The sequence below is a fragment of the Microcebus murinus genome, chromosome 7 (assembly GCF_040939455.1).
Source record: "Microcebus murinus isolate Inina chromosome 7, M.murinus_Inina_mat1.0, whole genome shotgun sequence".
NCBI lineage: Eukaryota > Metazoa > Chordata > Mammalia > Primates > Cheirogaleidae > Microcebus > Microcebus murinus.
This window is the reverse complement of record NC_134110.1, coordinates 90014409-90032235: the sequence shown is the minus strand read 5'-3', so window position 1 is coordinate 90032235 and position 17827 is coordinate 90014409. Positions and strand designations below refer to the sequence as shown.

At 38.0% G+C, this 17827-nt stretch overlaps 1 protein-coding gene across 7 annotated transcripts in view; it reads left to right on the top strand.

Moving 5' to 3' along the window:
• The window catches only part of SGK3 (serum/glucocorticoid regulated kinase family member 3), a 127343-nt gene that overhangs the window by 34762 nt on the left and 74754 nt on the right, over nucleotides 1-17827 (top strand). For 2 of the 7 annotated variants that reach the window (XM_076005255.1, XM_076005253.1), the window contains exon 1: nucleotides 13934-14162. The exons of 4 other annotated variants lie outside the window; for them this stretch is intronic. The gene's annotated coding sequence lies outside the window, so the exon portion shown is untranslated. Of the gene's footprint in view, nucleotides 1-13933; nucleotides 14163-14241; nucleotides 14391-17827 lie in introns of those variants that run through there. One more of the 7 variants, XM_076005254.1, reaches the window with a different exon arrangement.

The window sequence follows — 17827 nt, the reverse complement described above, 5'->3', positions numbered from 1 at the left end:
AGACCCTAGGAGACAATGGGTTCCTTACCTTTCCCAGCTTCTGGTGGTTGTCCGCTTCTGTCTTCGTAAGGCCTCCTCCATGTGTCTCTGTGTCTTCTCCTCTTCTGTTTCTTATAAGGACATTTGTCCTTCGATTTAAGGTTTATTTATGGATTATCTCATCTTGAAAATCTTTTGAGGAAGGGTCACCATTCAACCCACTATAGCCACTTACATTTTGAATGGATTTTTGATGGATGCATGCATGGTTTTGTAATTTCATGCCTTATTCATTTGGAAAATATTGGTTTACTGATTTATGCAGATCTTTCAAATGTTGACACATTTCATTTAACAATATTAAAAAAGTCCCATTTGTTAATATTGCTAAGTGAGTGCATCAGAAAAATCTTTCAGTGAAGAAGAGCAGACAAGGTCATGGTGGCAGAAATAAATTTTCCAAAACTCTATGTTTGGCCTGAAAGCTTGACTTTTATCATTGCCAACAAATACACTGAGTTGTTTTCCTTGATGTGACAGGCTTACTTTGTTCATTTTCAAGAAAATGTCTGCCAAATACCCCAGTTTGGCAAATACCATCATTTGTCAGTCATCCTTTCAGGTAAAAATCGGGTTCTATGAAAAAGCAGTTAGTTTTGATTGCGACCCAAACAACCACACAAAGGCTTTTCTTCCAATCGTTAAACTTTGGTATATAGCAGAACTGCTTTATGTATACTTTCCATTTTGCCACACAGAATATTAAAAGGAAATGTACTCAAAGGTCAATATTGAATAAAATTAACAATTTTTACTGCATTGTCAAGGACACTCTTAAGTGAAACTGCCCTTTTATTTTTGTATGGTGAAGAATACAGTGACTAGTACAGTGGTTCCACTGCCTTGATTCATTGCAAGGTACCAGCAATTTTAGCCACTGTTGTTTTTGAACCATCAGTGTCAACGTCAACACAGTGAAAAAGGCAAGTAACGTGTTAGTGTTAGTATTGTTTCAGCAATGTGTACAGCTAGTGTTACAGCTCTTGACCCGGGAAAGAACTCAGCGGCACATGAAGAGTCGGAGAATAGCCTTTATTCCTCCCCAGCAGGCTCAGTACACCTAGTGTTACAGCTCCCTTCCTGTCTTAGGATCTTCTGACCTCTCTACCCTTGTTCTCCTCCTGCTTTTTTATACCTTTGGTAGGGCTCAAAAAGTGTCCAATCAACTACAAGCTTTATCATCAACATCAAGCTTTAACATCCAATCAACATCAAGCTTTAACATCCAATCAACAATAAGCTTTAACATCCAATCAAAAACAGTGGGATTCAAAGCGTGCCCTCCGTGTGGCCAAGCACAGCGCTGGCCTGCGGAAATGCAGAGCGTTGGGGAGGTGGCAAGCGGCCGCGTCCAGCTCTCGACATTTTCCCTATCAGCATGAAAATAGTCTGGCCGCCAGACACCTAAGAGGGTATTAGGGCCTTGCAGGGGTCCATGGTTACACTTTGAGAACTGGTAATATAACACTCAGTTTAGACCTAATCGTAGACTGCTTAAATTTTTTTAATATATGTGTATTTCTTGACTCATTAATAGAGCTGTTTTCTTAGAAATGAAATGCATGCATATATCTGAAAATAAAAAAAACAAATAATACAGGCAGGTTTATTTATAATGGAAAGCAACAGTCTCCTGCTTCACCATTCCTCAGGTACAAACACTGTTTTAAGAAAAACAAAACATCTTTTTATTATAGAAAATTTCAAACATAAAAGTGCCATCTGAATAGTACAATTAACCTTCATAAAACTATTGCCCAGTTTTAATAGTTATCTAACTATGGCTAAATCTTATTTCAACTAATCACTCCCTCCTTCCCTGTACACACATAATTTTGAAACAAATCCCAGACATCAAATCATTTCATCCATAAATATTTCAGTATTGTCTCTATAATATAGACTCTTGTAAAAAAATAACACAGTAACGTCATCACACTTCAACAATGATTTCTTAATGTTGCCAGATAACTAGTCATGTTCACATTCCCCAAATTGCCTCATAATTTTTTTCAGTTTTCTTAGTCCAGGCAAGATCCAAATAAGATCCACACAATTAGTAATTGATAAATCTTTTTAAGTCTTTTAATCTATTATCTTCTGGCTTTTGTTTTTCCTTACAATTTACATAATGAAGAAACTAGGTCTTTTGGTGTGTAGAATTTTCCCCTAAATTTTGCTGATCAAATCCCTGTGATGTCATTTAACACGTACCTCTGACCCCTGTATTCCCTATAAATTGAAAGCTAGAGACTTAATGAGACTTATGTGCAAATATTTTGGCAAGAATACTTCACAAATGATTATGTATTTTCCACCATAAAATGCATAAAATGTTTAGTCAGCTCTTCTTTTATGAAATAAGCAGCCATTGACAATTATTACCTACGTGCTTTAATTCATTAATTAACTTGTTGCAAAATGGTAGTATTCTGTTGTTTCTTTATTCATTAGCTAGAATTCTTCTGTAAAGAGAAACTTCTCCTCATTGACTATTTGGTTACCCTGGGGTGTAATTTGTATTGGAAAGTCAGTATACAGGCTTGATTCTTATCTTTTATTTACCAGTTTTTGAAATAATGATTTAGTCCTTAGTATTGTTCAAAGGTAACCCATGAGGTTGCTTCCTGTTTTTTAGTATCTTTGTAAACTCCTGGACTTAAATGTTCAATATATTTCAATTCATAATGGTCATTCTTTCTTATGCTCAATTTTCCTACCTTTGACTAACTCTTTGAATTAGTTTATAAGGTTTCTTCATACGACTCTGGTAGTCATTGATACTTTACTAGAAAGTAAGGAAGTTAAGACATACCAGCCTCATCTTGTACATTTCCTGCTGCAGATCTGCACTCAGTCAATTCTCCAAGGAATCCTGGTTCATATTGGTGGGAAATATTATGTTTAGGGACCATCATCTTGGTATTAGGGGTATTTATTTCACTGGGTTGGTCAGATTTTTAGCATGCTCTATCTATCTGTAATATTCATTCCCTCCCTCCCTCCCTCCCTCCCTTCCTTCCTTCCTTCCTCCATCCCTCCCTCCCTCCCTCCTTCCCTCCTTCCCTCCCAGTTATGCTTACTCCTTTCTTCTTGGGGTGTTTTTTTTTTTTTTGAGACAGGGTCTTGCTTTGTTGCCCAGACTAGAGTGAGTGCCGTGGCATCAGCCTAGCTCACAGCAACCTCAAACTCCTGGGCTCAAGCAATCCTACTGCCTCAGCCTCCTGAGTAGCTGGAACTATAGGCATGCACCACCATGCCTGGCTAATTTTTTCTATATATATTAGTTGGCCAATTAATTTCTTTCTATTTATAGTAGAGACAGGGTCTTGCTCTTGCTCAGGCTTGTTTCGAACTCCTGATCTTGAACAATCTGTCCGCCTTGGCCTCCCAGAGTGCTAGGATTACAGACGTGAGCCACCGCACCCAGCCCATACTCCTTTCTTCTACATCAAAATTCCTGGTTCTTAAGGACACAAAGTTACTCATTTTGTTTATTCTACAACACAAATGTGGTCCTGGAATAATAATAATAATAGTCATCTTACCAATAATATGATTACTTAAATAGAGTTAAAAATTTTTTTAACAGTTCTTTTAGTCTTTTTGGTTTATCCCACTAGGGATATCCTTTATTCTGTAGTCACGTGAAATAATTTCTCCAATGAGTTAGATCAATTTATTTAACTTTGAGAAGGAACCATGTTAAATCATTTCTGCTGTTATAGTTTCCTCCATATCTCTAAATAATAAACTTATATTATACCTTTCTTTCTTTCTTGATTTTTTTTTAGCTTTGTACATTATCTTTGAACATACAATTATAATAGATGAGGCTTGAGCTCACTTAACATGCCCTCCTCCCCTCACTGTATGAAGGTCACTATTAAATATTTTGGCTACTCCATTAGTCACTTTACTGTTTCTATACTTAATAACTTTTATTTCTTGTTCTATCCATAATAGATGGTGGGCTTGAAATGTTTCTGATTTTATACATTTAATGTACCATGCATAGGGCCCAGAAGAGAGCTATGTACATATTCAGTAATCAATACTTGCTGAATTACATTGAATTTTTTTTTTTTTTTTTGAGACAGAGTCTCACTCTGTTGCCCGGGCTGGAGTGCCGTGGCATCAGCCTAGCTCACAGCAACCTCAAATTCCTGAGCTCAAGTGATCCTTCTGCCTCAGCCTCCTGAGTAGCTGGGACTACAGGCATGTGCCACCATACCCGGCTCATTTTTTCTATATATTTTTAGTTGGCCAATTAATTTCTTTCTATTTTTAGTAGAGATGGGGTCTTGCTCTTCCTCAGGCTGGTTTCGAACTCCTGACCTTGAGTGATCCTCCTGCCTCAGCCTCCCAGAGTGCCAGGATTACAGACATGTGCCACCACGGATGGCCTACATTGAGTTTTTATTACACTCTCTGCCAAAATGTTAATCTTCAATTAATGGAGACATTAGTTACATCAATAATTAGTGGTTTATAAATCACAATATCAGATCAAGAACTTAGAATCAGGAGTCGTTGCTTTTCTTCCCTTTTTTTGTTATTCTCTATAAATGACACTGGATGTTATATCATCTTTTACTGTTTCATTTCATTATTAAAAGATATACACTATTATGATTCAAATTTGTTATGAATAGAGAAAAATGACGAAGAGAGCTTAAGGGTTTTTTAATTAGGTAAGAAGTGAACCTACAATAAAATCTTAGGAAGTAAATTCACATGAATGAATGTTAGGGCTGAGCCTTGGGACTCAAACTGGAAAAAAACCAAAAAACTTCGCATATGTATGACATTCTATTAAATCATAAAAATGCAGTGGAAAATAAATGTCCCCTTTAGTAGGCAAAAGAATGCCTAACAATAAACATTGTATGATTGGGCTTGTAATATGTCTCCATTAATGGAATCTGAATTAGGCATTTATTAATAAAAAGAGGAGTAATTAATCATGGATTAAAAGTTACTGACCATATCATATGAATCATTTTGGACAAATTTAAACCCAAAAACCTAACCCAAATTCCAGTGTCAAATAAAATTACTTAGCACATCATTAATAAGATGATTTTCTGCATGCAAGATTAATAGAAAAGAACTGACTTTTGAGAGTTGAGGCAAAAATTCAAACTGGAAGTCAAATGTAAAGATTTTGTTTCTTTAAGATGAACAACTTTTTATTGTTGTTTATCTTTTTTTCCTCTGGACCACAGCTATAGAAGGCTTGAATGTAATTATATAATAGGTCAGTAATTCTCCTTTATAGAGTTTAGTCCCTTCACTGTAACATTAAAATTTATGTAAATCAACATGCATGCTTAAGCAAAAGAGTGTATAACATTATTTTATATAGGAATTATATTGGAATTTGAGATATAGGAAATCACTATTAAAAGAATTATTAATATAGTATCATGAGTCTTTCTTTACAAAATTTTCAGGCTCCTTTGTCTATATTTCAGTAAATGTGCAGTCTCATTGCTTCATTTAAAATTTTAATGTGTTCTACTATTAGTTCATTCATCGTTACATTTTTAATTGTGTGTTCTGTTGTGTTCTCGCTTCAACTTTGTTTCTTAAGTCAATATAATGAAAGCCAAAAGTATTCATATGCAGAAAATCATTTTACATGAGTCTTTTTCGTGAAATAAATATTTAGATGCCTGCTATTCGTAAAAGAGTATGGTAAGGACTCTGGGATTAAGAGAATGAATTACATATGGATCTTGCTGACACTTATCAGATAAAAGAGGACATATAAATACAAATAAATAACTCTGAGGTAGAAAGCAAGAGGCGCAGCTAAGATCCTTGTAGGAGCTTACAGGAAAGAGAGTATTCCTCACTGAAGGAATGAGGAAAATTTCTCGAAGGAGCTTTGAATTATGTCTTGAAAGATGAATAGGATTTAAACATGTAGAGAAATGACATACTATGTTGCATGTACAGGAAAGGGCTGGTTTTGCTTGGAGCATGGGGTGCATGCAGGGGAAGAAAGATTATATGATGTAAAAATATGAAGATCCTAGGAAACTGAGCTGATAAGATCTTATTCAGTCCTCAGTAGGATATTGTTATGGTGTTTTGTTTTGTCTTTTAAATTGAAGTGAAATTTACATAACAAAATTAATCATTGTAAAGTGAACAATTCAGGACATAGTACATTCACAGTGTTGTGCAACTGCCACCTCTATTTTCATCAACTCAAAATAAAAACCCACATAGCATAATGTTTTCAAGGTTTATTCATGTTGTAGCATGTATAAGTACTTCATTCCTTTTTATGGGTAATATTCCATTGACTGTATATACCACAATGTGTTCATTCATCAGTTGAGGGACAGACACATGGTTGTTTACACCTTTTAAGTATTGTGAATAGTGCTGACATGAACATGTATGTGTAAGTATTTGTAAGAGTATCTTTTTTGAGTCCTTTGGGATATATATCTGGATGTGGAATTGCTGGGTCATGTGGTAATTCTATGTGTAACTTTTGAGAAACCTCCAAACTCTTTTCCACAGCGGCATCATATTGCATTTACACCAGCAATGTGCAAGAGCTCTAATTTCTCCATACCCTCACCAACACTTATTTTCTGCTTTTTAAATTATTGCCATCCTAGTGAGTGTAAAGTGGTATCTTGTTGTCCTTTTGATTTGCATTTCCCTAATGACTAATGATGTTGAGCACCTTTCATGTGACCATGGGCCACTTGTATATGTTCTTTGGAGAAATGTCTAGTCAAGTTATTTTGCCTATTTTAAAACTGGGTTCTTTGTCTTTTCATTGTTGAGTCATACAAATTATTTATATATTCTGGATACTAGACTATTATCATTTACAGTACTTGTAAATATTTTCTTCCACTTTGGTTCAATTTGCTCTTATTCTACTTTTATGAAGTGCAGTTTTTTTGTAGGCAGTATATAGTTAGATCTTATTTCTTTTAGTACAATGTGACAAATTATTTAATTGGAGTGTTTTGACCATTAGATTTAATGCCATTATTGTTGTTAGTTGAGTTTGAGTCTGTCACATTGCTGTTTGTTTTCTATTTGTCCTATATGTTTTTTTGTTTCCCTTTTCTTATTTTCTGCCTTATTTTGGATTGAGCATTATAATTCCATTTTATCTTCTTTTATTAGTTATAACTTCTTTTGTCCTCTTATTTTAATGGTTATTTTAGGATTTGAGTGTATATCTTTAATTTATTACAGTGTATCTTCATTTGAATTATATCACATCACTTATAGGATACTTAGGCTTACTTATAGGATTTATCTTATAAATAGCATACTTCCATGTCTCTTCTCCTAGCCTTTTTGCTACTGTTGTCATATATTTTACTTATACATTGGCTATAAAACCCGTAATAAATTATTACTATTTTTATTTAAATAGTTATCTTTTAAAGATATTTAAATTTATAAAAAAATCAATAAGTTTACTGCTATTTTTACTATTTCTGGTGCTCTTCATTTCTTGTGTAGATCTATATTTCTGGAAATCTGAAATAATTTTCCTATGTCTGAAAGGCTTCCTTGAACATTGTTTCATGGTATGAATCTGCTGGTTATGAATTCTTTCAGCTTTTGTATGTCTGAAAAAGTCTTTATATTGCCTTTGGTTTTGAAAGATATTTTTGCTGGGTATAGAATTCTAGGTTGATAGCTTTTTAAATTCAGTATTTTAAAGATGTTGTTCCACTATCTTCTTGCTTGCATTATTTCTGATGAGCAATCTACTGTCATTTTTACCTTTGTTCCTTCATACATGTCTTTTTTTCTGGCTGCTATTAGATTTTCTCTTTATCACTGATTTTTTAGTAATTTTATTATGATGCACCATGGTGTAGTTTTCTTCATGTCCCTAGTGTTTGACTTCATTGAATTTGTCAGATATGCAAGTTTACAGTTTTCATCTAATTTGGGAAAATGTCAGTCATTATTTCTTCAAATGTTTTTTCTGATTCCCAACTCCACTTTTATCCTCTCCTTCAGGGAATCCAATTACAAATATATTAGGCTGCTTGAAATTGTCCACAGCTCATTGATTTTCTTTTCTTTTTAATTCTTTTCTCTCTCTCTTTGCTTTTGGAAGTTTCTATTGCTGTCTTTGAGTTCACTAACCTTTTCTTCTGCAATGTATAATCTTCTGTTAATCCAATCCAGTGTATTTTTCACTTTAGAGATTGTTGTTTTCATCTCTAGAAGTTGGATTTAGAAATTTTATACCTTCTTTTTCTCTACTTAACTCTTCGAATATATTACTATTATAATAATTCTTTTAATGTGTTAGTCTGCTAATTCTAACATCTATGTCTGTTGTGGGCCAGTTTCAGTGATGGATTTTTAATCTCATTATGGGTCATATTTTTCTGTTTCTTTACATGCCTTGTAATACCGAATGTCAGATATTCGATATTGACTACTGAATTTTAAATATTGTGAACTTTACCTTGATGGCTGATAGATATTTTTATATTCCTATAAATATGCTTGAATTTTTATTTGAGATGGAGTTAAATTATGGAAATAGTTTGATACTTCCAGATCTTCTTCTTTTTTCTTTTTTTAATTGAGATAGGATCTCACTCTGTCACCCAGGCTGGAGTACAGTGGCATGATCATAGTTCACTGCAGCCTCAGACTTGATCCTCCTGCCTCAGCCTCCCAAGTAGCTGGGACTACAGGTACCATGCCTGGCTATTTTTCTTTTTTTAATTTTTTGTAAAGATGGGGTCTTGCTATGTTGCCCAGGCTGGTCTTATACTCCTAGCCTCAAATGATCCTCCCACCTCCGCCTCCCAAAGTGCTGGGATTATAGGTGTAAACTACTGTGTCTGTTAAAAATTTTTTTGAAAATTTTGTTAAAAAGAGGGTCTCATTCTGTCACTAAGGCTGCAGTCCTTTCACCTCAGCCTCCTAGGTAGATAGGACTACAGTGTGTACCACCATACCTAGCTAATTTTTTAAAACATTTTTTGTAGAGATGAGTTCTCAGTATGTTGCCCAGGCTGGTCTCAAACTCTGGCCTTAAGCAATCCTCCCACCTCAGCTTCCCAAGTGCTGGGATTATAGGCATGAGCCACTGGGCCTGGCCCAGATCTTACTTACATGATTTTTTTTTTTTTTTTGTAGGACTCAAGCAGAATTTAGTCTAGGGCTAATTCCTCCCCAGTATTACGGTAAGACACTTCTGAATACTCTACCCCATTGAACTGAGAGGTTTTCTAGGTGGCCTGTTGGAGGAAGCCACTATTCCTGGTCCTCTGTGAGTGCCCAATACTGTTCTCTCTAATGCTTTCAAATGGTTTTTTGTTTCCTGGACCATTTATAGCTTCCTCACATCCATGCACTGATCAGCGCTCTCAAATTCTCAAGGAGAACCCTCTGCAGAACTTTAGAATTCTCTGTGCAGTTAACTGTGTCTTATAAACTCTGGCCATTTTGTTCTCCCTAGATTCACAACTCTATCTCCTCAACCTAGGGAGTCTGCTGGGCCCTCTTACATGCCTTCTCTGTGCCATGGCCTGTAAGCTCTCTGAAAATAGTAAGCTGGGCTACACCTAGTTTGTTTTGCATCTGAGGGATCATTTTCCTTCATTGCCTGATATCTAGTATCTTGAAAACTGTTGTTTTATATATTTTGTCTGACTCTTTTTCCACCTTCCAGGTGTAAGGGTCAATCTGGTCCTGTTACTCCATCTTGGCTGGATTCAGAAGTCCCCTAAGGCTCTACTCTTAATACTCACTCACTTTTTGAGGAGAGGAAAAGTTCCACGAGTCTATAACCAATAGCCTCTGTAAAATGAAGTGTGACTGTTGTTTAGTCTGCCTGTGTAATACTTCTTAAATCTCCAAAACATTATAAAGGTTTGCTGTGGGTAGTGATTTATAGATTGTTTGGGCCAGACTTCAGAGCTCTGGGACCTCCCTGAAATGTGCCATTGACATTTGCAAAACACAAGAGGTCAGTGATAGATTGTGAATCAGTTTTCACTCTTGATACTCATTCTGCAAACTTGGTCCTGCTTCTCCTTGTGCCATCTGGTTAAAGTTGCAGTTAAGGGGCCAGGTGCGGTGGCTCAGGCCTGTCTATAATCGTAGCACTTTGGGAGGCCTAAGTGGGAGAATCACTCCAGGCCAGGAGTTCAAGACCAGCCTAAGCAACATAGCGAGACCCCACCTCTACAGAATTTTAAAAATTAGGCAGCCATGGCACACACCTATAGTCCCTAGCTACTCAGGAGGCTAAGGCAGGAGGATTGCTTGAACCCAGGCAGTTGAGGTTGCAGTGAGCTATGATGACGCACTGCACTCTAGCCAGGGTGACAGAGTTAGACTCTATATATAAATAAACAAACAGACTTCATCTTTAGACTTGAGTCCCATCCCAAGAGAACTCATTATGTATATACATATATTACAATATCTGAAATATCCAAAATCCAAAACACTTTTGGTCCTAAGCATTTTGGATAAAGATTGCAGTGAGCTATGATTGCACCATTGCACTCCAGCCTGAGAAACAGAGCAAAACCCTGTCTCTAAAAAGAAAAAACAAAAGTTGCAGTTAAGGAAAATTTACTCTCTAAAGATCTTAATAGTATGTAGGGCTCCCTAACATAGGGAATTTACTGTGATTTGAGGGTTTGTTTCAAGAATACTGAATACATTTCTAGTCGAACTCCAAGAAGTGCTGTATGATTCTTGCTTATCTTATTCTTGAGAATTTCTTTGAAATTAGAAGGAGGAACTCTCACTATCTTATTTGCATGAAAAACAAAAGACCAGTATTTTAGTTACAGCAAGAGAGAGAGGGCTTCAGGAAAGTAGGAAATAATCATGGGCTGATTAATGTATTTTGAAGCATTTACTATGGGTATGTCACTTGTTTGGGCAATGGGATGATGAAGAGTAGGTAGGCTACTTTTTATTTACCTCCATGAGTTTCAAAGATTTAGTCTTCCAAACAAGTCTTATTTAATAATAATTTATTTCTCCATTTTTATGAATCAGTCACATGTAACTGCCAACAAAAGCTTTTGGTTAGCATGAAGTAACTGATGCTACTTCATTATCATAATATTTCAGACAAAAACAGAAGCTGGGCATGGTGGCTCTTGCCTGCTTTGAGAGACCGAGGCAGGAGGATTGCTTGAGGCCACAAGTTCATAACCAGCCTGGGTAACATAGTGAGACCCCATCTCTTAAAAGAAAACAAAACAAACAGAAAATCTTGCTGTTATAGCTAACCCGAACAGCCTAATTGTAAATGAGTATATGATTTCTTTTAGGCTTCTTGAGATATTGAAAATAGATTTTTCTTCCTGGATTGGCTGGGGCTGGGGACATCTAGTAAATAGTTTACAGTTTAGTTTTGGAGAAAATACTATAAATAACGGAAAACAAAAGAAGGTAGCCTTGCTATGTGCTAAGTTGAGTGGTGCTGCTCTTAAGTATTGTAGCATTTTATTACATAGGTCCCTGAGCAGAGCTGTTGTGGTCAGGACAGGTAGCTAGGACTGAGAAGAAGGTCTTCTGGCTGTGGCTATGCATGTACAGTGGCAGGGATGTTACCTGTATGCTGTGCATTCTGGGCAGTGAGGAGACAGTCTGTCAGACTGTACATCAGAGAGTAGTTGATTAGGTGGAAAACGTATTAATAATTTCGGGTCAGCTTGAAGACCCTAAGTACTTTGAATCTGTACTTTGTACACAGAGATGGCAGGAAAAATGAGAAGAGTCATTGAGATACTCTGTAAAGGAGAAAGCCAACGATCTGGTGGCTAAATGTGAGTATTGAGGGAAAAGGAGTCTAAGATTTTGAGCTAGGGCAAGAATGATACAGTAGTCCCTCCTTAGCCATGGGGGATACATTCTAAGACCCCCAGTAGATGCCTGAAACTGCAGATAGTATTGAACCCCATCTATGCTATGTTTTTTTTTTTCTATACATACATCCCTATGTTAAAGTGTAATCTATAAATTAGGCAAAGTAAGAGATTAACAACAATAACCAATAATAAAATAGAACAATTATAACAATTTGCCAGCATCACGACTCTTGTGCTTTGGGGCCCATTGTGAAGTAAAATAAGGGTTCCTTGACCACAAGTACTGCTATATACTAAGACAGTTGATTTGATAACTGAAACAATCTGATAACTAAGTTACTAATGAGGGGATAGTGTACACAGCATGGATACACTGGACAAAGAGAGGATTCATGTCAGGGCAGGGTGGAGTGGACCATGTGAGATTTCATCACGCTACTCAGAAGGGTGCATAATTTAAAATTTATGAGAATTTTCCACTTAATATTTTCAGACTGCAGTTGACCTTGGGTCAAAAAAAACAAACAAAAACAAAACTGAGGCTAAGCGGGGAACTAGCGTAGTATTATTATTATTACAAATAGGAAAATCAGATGGGGGAGCTTGAATGAAATGATGCCAGAGATCCCTGAGGCTTTTTCTAAAAATTCCCAGTTTCTCTGTGTGGCTTCTGATTGGACAGTGCTTCCCGATGTTCCTTCTGCTATTCTCTCAGAGTTGAGCCTGGCAGGATGAACTCCAGAGTGTGGAAGGGCATTTAGAGGCCATGAGGTCACCAGGATAAATCCCTTCATTTTACTGATAAGCAACTTGAGGGCTTCAGATATTGGAACTTACCTGGCCTCTTAGCATTATTTTCTGAAATTCTTGTAGGAAGAGTTTCTGTGTGTCAATTCTGCTTGTTGGCAAAGTGAGCCTCATGCTTCCTTGCCATAATTTTATTCAGTTATTATTATTATTTTAGAGATGGGTCTTGCTATTTTGCCTCTGGGACTCAAGCCATCCTCCTGCTTTAGCCTCCCAAGTAGCTGGTACTACAGGCCCCAGCTCAGTTATTGACTCAATTCCTCAAGTCGTTTTTCACCTTCCAAACTCAGATGCAATAATAGTTCAAACAAGTCATTCCGAGTAGTCTGATTTTCCTTTATCCATACACTCAGTTGCAAACCTTGTAGTAAGTAGTACACTGTGGACATTCATGATAAACCCAGGTGTACTGGATCTGCTCTCTTGAAATGTGCTGTTGCTCTTTGAGGGAAGAGGGATCATTAACATTAAGCCTGGGGTGAGGATTCTTACTGGGAGTCGTGTTCATAATTTTTTTTTTCAAGTTTTTAAAATAACCTTTATTTTTTTAAAAAGTTAATATATGCAATATAGGAAACTGAAAAACACAAGAAGCAAAGAACAAAGTCATCCACAATCACAAGCAGTTCACAGCTGGACGTGTCCTTCTAGATCCTGACCCATACACGACAAGTAAAGGATGTGTACTGGAGGTCAATAACGGAATTGCTTCCTTTCTTTGCTCCTCTGAATCCCATTCCCAATGACTTTTAGCATGGAACCCTGAATTTGTGTGTAACTCTTAGCCTGTTACGGGGAATGAGATTATGCCAGTGCCCTGAATGAGTGAACTCTGTTGTTTTAAGATCTCACCCAGTCCCACACCTTAGCTGGAACCTGGGGAGAGTGCCTTATTATCCTTCCCTTCCCAAGCCTTTTTCTTCACGTTACTCCCAAGGGCTCTCTCTGGATTTTCCCTCTTCACTCCGCCTGCCTCCCGCCCTTCCTCCTCCTGGGGTCACACACCTCCAGCCCTTCCCCACCCTCTTTACTTACTTATGGCCTCCAGGGGTGCACCCTGCCTGCACCTCTTCTGGGATCTGTGGCCCAAGAGCGCCGTGGGCGGGGCTGAGCGAGCCGAGGCCCCGCCTCCCCCACTTGGGCGTGGCCGAGGCCGCGGCGGCGCTGGGGATTGGTGAGGGCGTGGCCTGCATAGGAGGGCGTGGCCTGTCTCGGAGGGCGGGGCCTGGCGGTCCACCCGCGGCGGGGTGCGCGGCGGGCGCCGCAGGCAGCGGGTGTCGCGGCGCCTGTCCCGGCCGAGTGTGGCGCAGCTGCGGCGGCGCTTCCCACTCGCCACGCGCGGGGGCAGGGTCCCCGAAAGTAAGCGTGGGCTCTCCGAGCTCGCGTGAGGAAACGGGTGGGCAGGGGTCTCGGCGCCGCGTGGGCCAGGTGGAGGGACTCCGCGGACAGCCGAGGCAGGTGTGGTGCGGGCCGACGGGCCCGGATGCCGTTTCCGCGGCGAGTAGGAGGGCGGGGCGGGACGCGGGCGGTGGGCGGTCCCCTCGCTTGAACCCCGGGAGGGAGGCTCCGCGTCTACCCGGGTCCTGCTCTGGCTTCGCGGCGCGAGCGAGCGCTGCCTGCTTCCAAATAGAAAACGTTTGCGTCGTTCCACACACCCCCCCCCCCCAAATCTCGAGAAAGCTTCAGGTACTGTAAAGTTTTTGCATTCTTTAAAATATATTTACAGTGAGCTTGCGGTGCGGCTTTATTTTCACTTCGGGTTAATCTGCTTGCAGGGAGGGTGCGAGTAGTAATGGGACTGTTACTTAAACCAGGACGGCAGGTTCACGTAGGGAGTGTATCGTATCGTGGAGATTAAGCGCGCAGGAGGCTTTGGAGCTAGAATGCGTGGGTTCGAATCTACTTATTAACTGTGAAAATTTGGGCAATTTGCTTACCTTCTCTATGCCTTAGTTTCTGCATATGTAGAGTGGGGGATATGATATTAACAGTAGTTCCAACTTTGCAACATCGTTTTGAAAATTAGACGAGTTTTAATACCTAGTGCCTGGCACACAGTACACAATAAATGTTGGCTATTTTCTTTATTATACATTCAGATGGGCATTAATTTCCAAAGTTGTTATCACCAGAAAACCTACACTTTTTCTTTCCTCAGAGCTGTTGCTAGAAATGCTTGGGGATTCCTTTGGAACAGTTTTCATAGGCTGAGTCTCAAGAGAAAAAGTCCATTACTTTTCTCTTATATTAGGGGTTATCCACCTTGTTCAAATGAAATCCACTCTCAACTGCTATAGAAGCCTCACCGTGTTGAAGACTTCTAAAAGAGGGATGAAAAAAGGCTGCTCCTTTAGGGTGAATGTAGCCTTGTTTTAAGCATCAAGTTCAGATAAGTTTGTTTAAAAGCAGTTCCTATCACTTTATACAGAACTTACAAGTTGTATTATTTTGGGTGCTTATATGTACTATTATTGCAAGATGAAGTAAACAAGAGCACTCAGAATACGTCAACAAACATCATAGAAACCATAACTTGCCACATAAAATTTGGAATTGAAAGGAATCTGAAAAATCAGACAAGCTGGTCTTTACAGATAAGGATGAGGCCAAAGACCTAAACCAATAAATGGCAGAGTTTAGACTAAGATTCAGATCTGTTGATGAACAAATTATAAAATCAAAGGATGATATTTCTACTTTTGATGATAGTTACTATTTTTATTTTTGACAGTTTTATGGTGCTGTGAATTCTTTTTCTCTAAGCAGCATCCTGCTTGGTAGCTTAATTGCATGATTCATAATCATTCTTCAGTACCTTTGATTTAAATCACAAGTTTCAAAGTTGCTACATCAATTATTGCTTTGAGAACAAGATGGTTGTCTTCTTAAGCTTTGTACAAACATGTTCTAACAGTGCTTTGGTTTTGTTGTTTTAAAATGCAGCCCTTTTCTCCCATGTAGGGAATGTAAACAGCCAGTATAAACAAATTGACCTACTAGACAGTTTGTTATCACTGTGTTATTGGTGAAGTATTCTTGATTGGGTAGGATAGAGTCAGCAAGTGGAACTCTGAGTGCCAGCCCAAGGACTGGGTCTCAAAGAGATATGTTGCGATGTTACTGCTGACTTCAAAGCATTGTTGAGTGAAATTATTTTGAAATATTGTTGTGTTTCTTGCCGACTCTTCCCCAGCTCAGTCTCTTATTTATGGGTATTTGTTCAGATGATACCAGCCTATTTAAAGTTACATGCATCCCCACTCTTTCTATAATATATATTGACCTGTTTATTTACTTTATTCATTATCTGTTGTCTGCCACTAGAGGGTAAGTTCCATGTAGGTAGGAGCACTTGCCAGTTGAGTTCACTGTTGTATCCTGAGAGCTTAGAAATAAAGCCTGATACACAGAAGGTTTCAAATTTGTGGATCTGATGCAGGCATTTCCAGCAAGGCTAGTAATTACTTAAGCCAGTTCGCTGTCATTTTGCTGTGTTCTTCCTTCCCCACCATTTCTAGTTATTTCTTCTGGTTACCCAGGAATAAAACCTTGAGGCATTGTTATTAATAATTCCTCTTACTAACTTGCACCCCACCTACAAATAGCTAACAACTTACTTCACCTGTCCATATTTTGCAAACCTGCCACTATTGTTGGCAAGCCCCTGTTTCTTTATTTCTCTCCATTTCATTTATCTTCTACACTTATAGCCCTGCAGTTCCTTTTTCAAATGCCTTCACATCCTCATCTACGGAATGAAATCCAGAGTGAGAAGCCTAGCATTCAAAATTCCCTACAATGTGATCTCAAATACATGTTTACAGCCTTTATTTCCTGTGGATGAAAAGAATGATTTCCAACTTAAGCTTATAAGCATGAAAGTAAAATAAAGGTTTAATGGCAATGCCCTATAAAATTCCATGGTGAATGTTGCTTCATGGCAGTTTCTGTTTTTATTGATGAATTGGTCTTTTCCTTCAATGTGGGCAGGCATTAAGGCAGACTGGACTAATGACTATTCCTTGTTTTTATTATACTAAGGACTTCTACTGTCCTTACTGTTTTGAGTGACCATCTTTCAAACCTCCCTCACATTTTGTACCACCCTAAATACCTGATCAGTTCAGTTGCAAGTGGTTTTTCCTTCCTATGAATGCTGGTGACTCTCTTAGAGAATTTATCACAGTCTACCTTGATTGTGATTCTTTGAGCATTTGTCTTTTTTGCTATGTGTGTTTCTAGAGGACGAGAAGCATGCATCTTCAAATTCCATTTACTTTTAAAGGAAAAATAAGACACACACACTGCTTTTTTAATAAAAGTGAATTTAAAGTTCTAATTGGCCTTTCAATCATTAAATATTGTACTTTAACAATTATTCCTACAGTATGGACAAATAAAGAAGATGACAGGGAAAAATTCAGTATTGAATAAAAAGATATAAATTAAGACACCGAGGTCTGGTTTCATAGAATGGAGTTGGGTGTAGGGAGAGCAGCACACCAAACACTCATGTATAATAGATGGACGGAGAGATGTTTTAAAAATACATGATAAATTCACTCAGGAAATCATCAAGACAAAACAGGCTTTATGGAACCATATCTGCAGCTTTGGATTTTCTTGTGGAGTATTATTCCTAAACTATATTTTGTTTTTGTATCTCCAGGTGTGCATAATCCTTTCTCTGCTTTGTTTTCTGAGCTGGATAGGACTTGAACTTTCTTTTTCTCTCTCTGGTCTACAGAAAATGATTTACCCTTTTTCCTTTCTTTGTGTAATCTAAAAAATGTTCATACCTCTTTCTTAATGTATTTTCTCCTGGATATATGGAGATGAATGCCAGAAGCTTTTATTTCTTCAGAGAAAGGTGGTAGATATGAGGTGTACTCCAGTTTGGGTACCGTTGAAGTTTATAGTTTTAAGTTTGGTATCAGCTTTTGGTTTAACACATTTTGCTTGATTTTACTTCACACATTATCCTTGTACACATTCCAGTTGAATCAATATTTTTATTTTTACTTGTGACTTTTAGATTAAAACTTGACTCAAGAATTTGTGTAGATGTTTCTGCCATTTAATTTTATCTTTTCTTCTCCTGTGGCCTCCCATAACTCAACGGG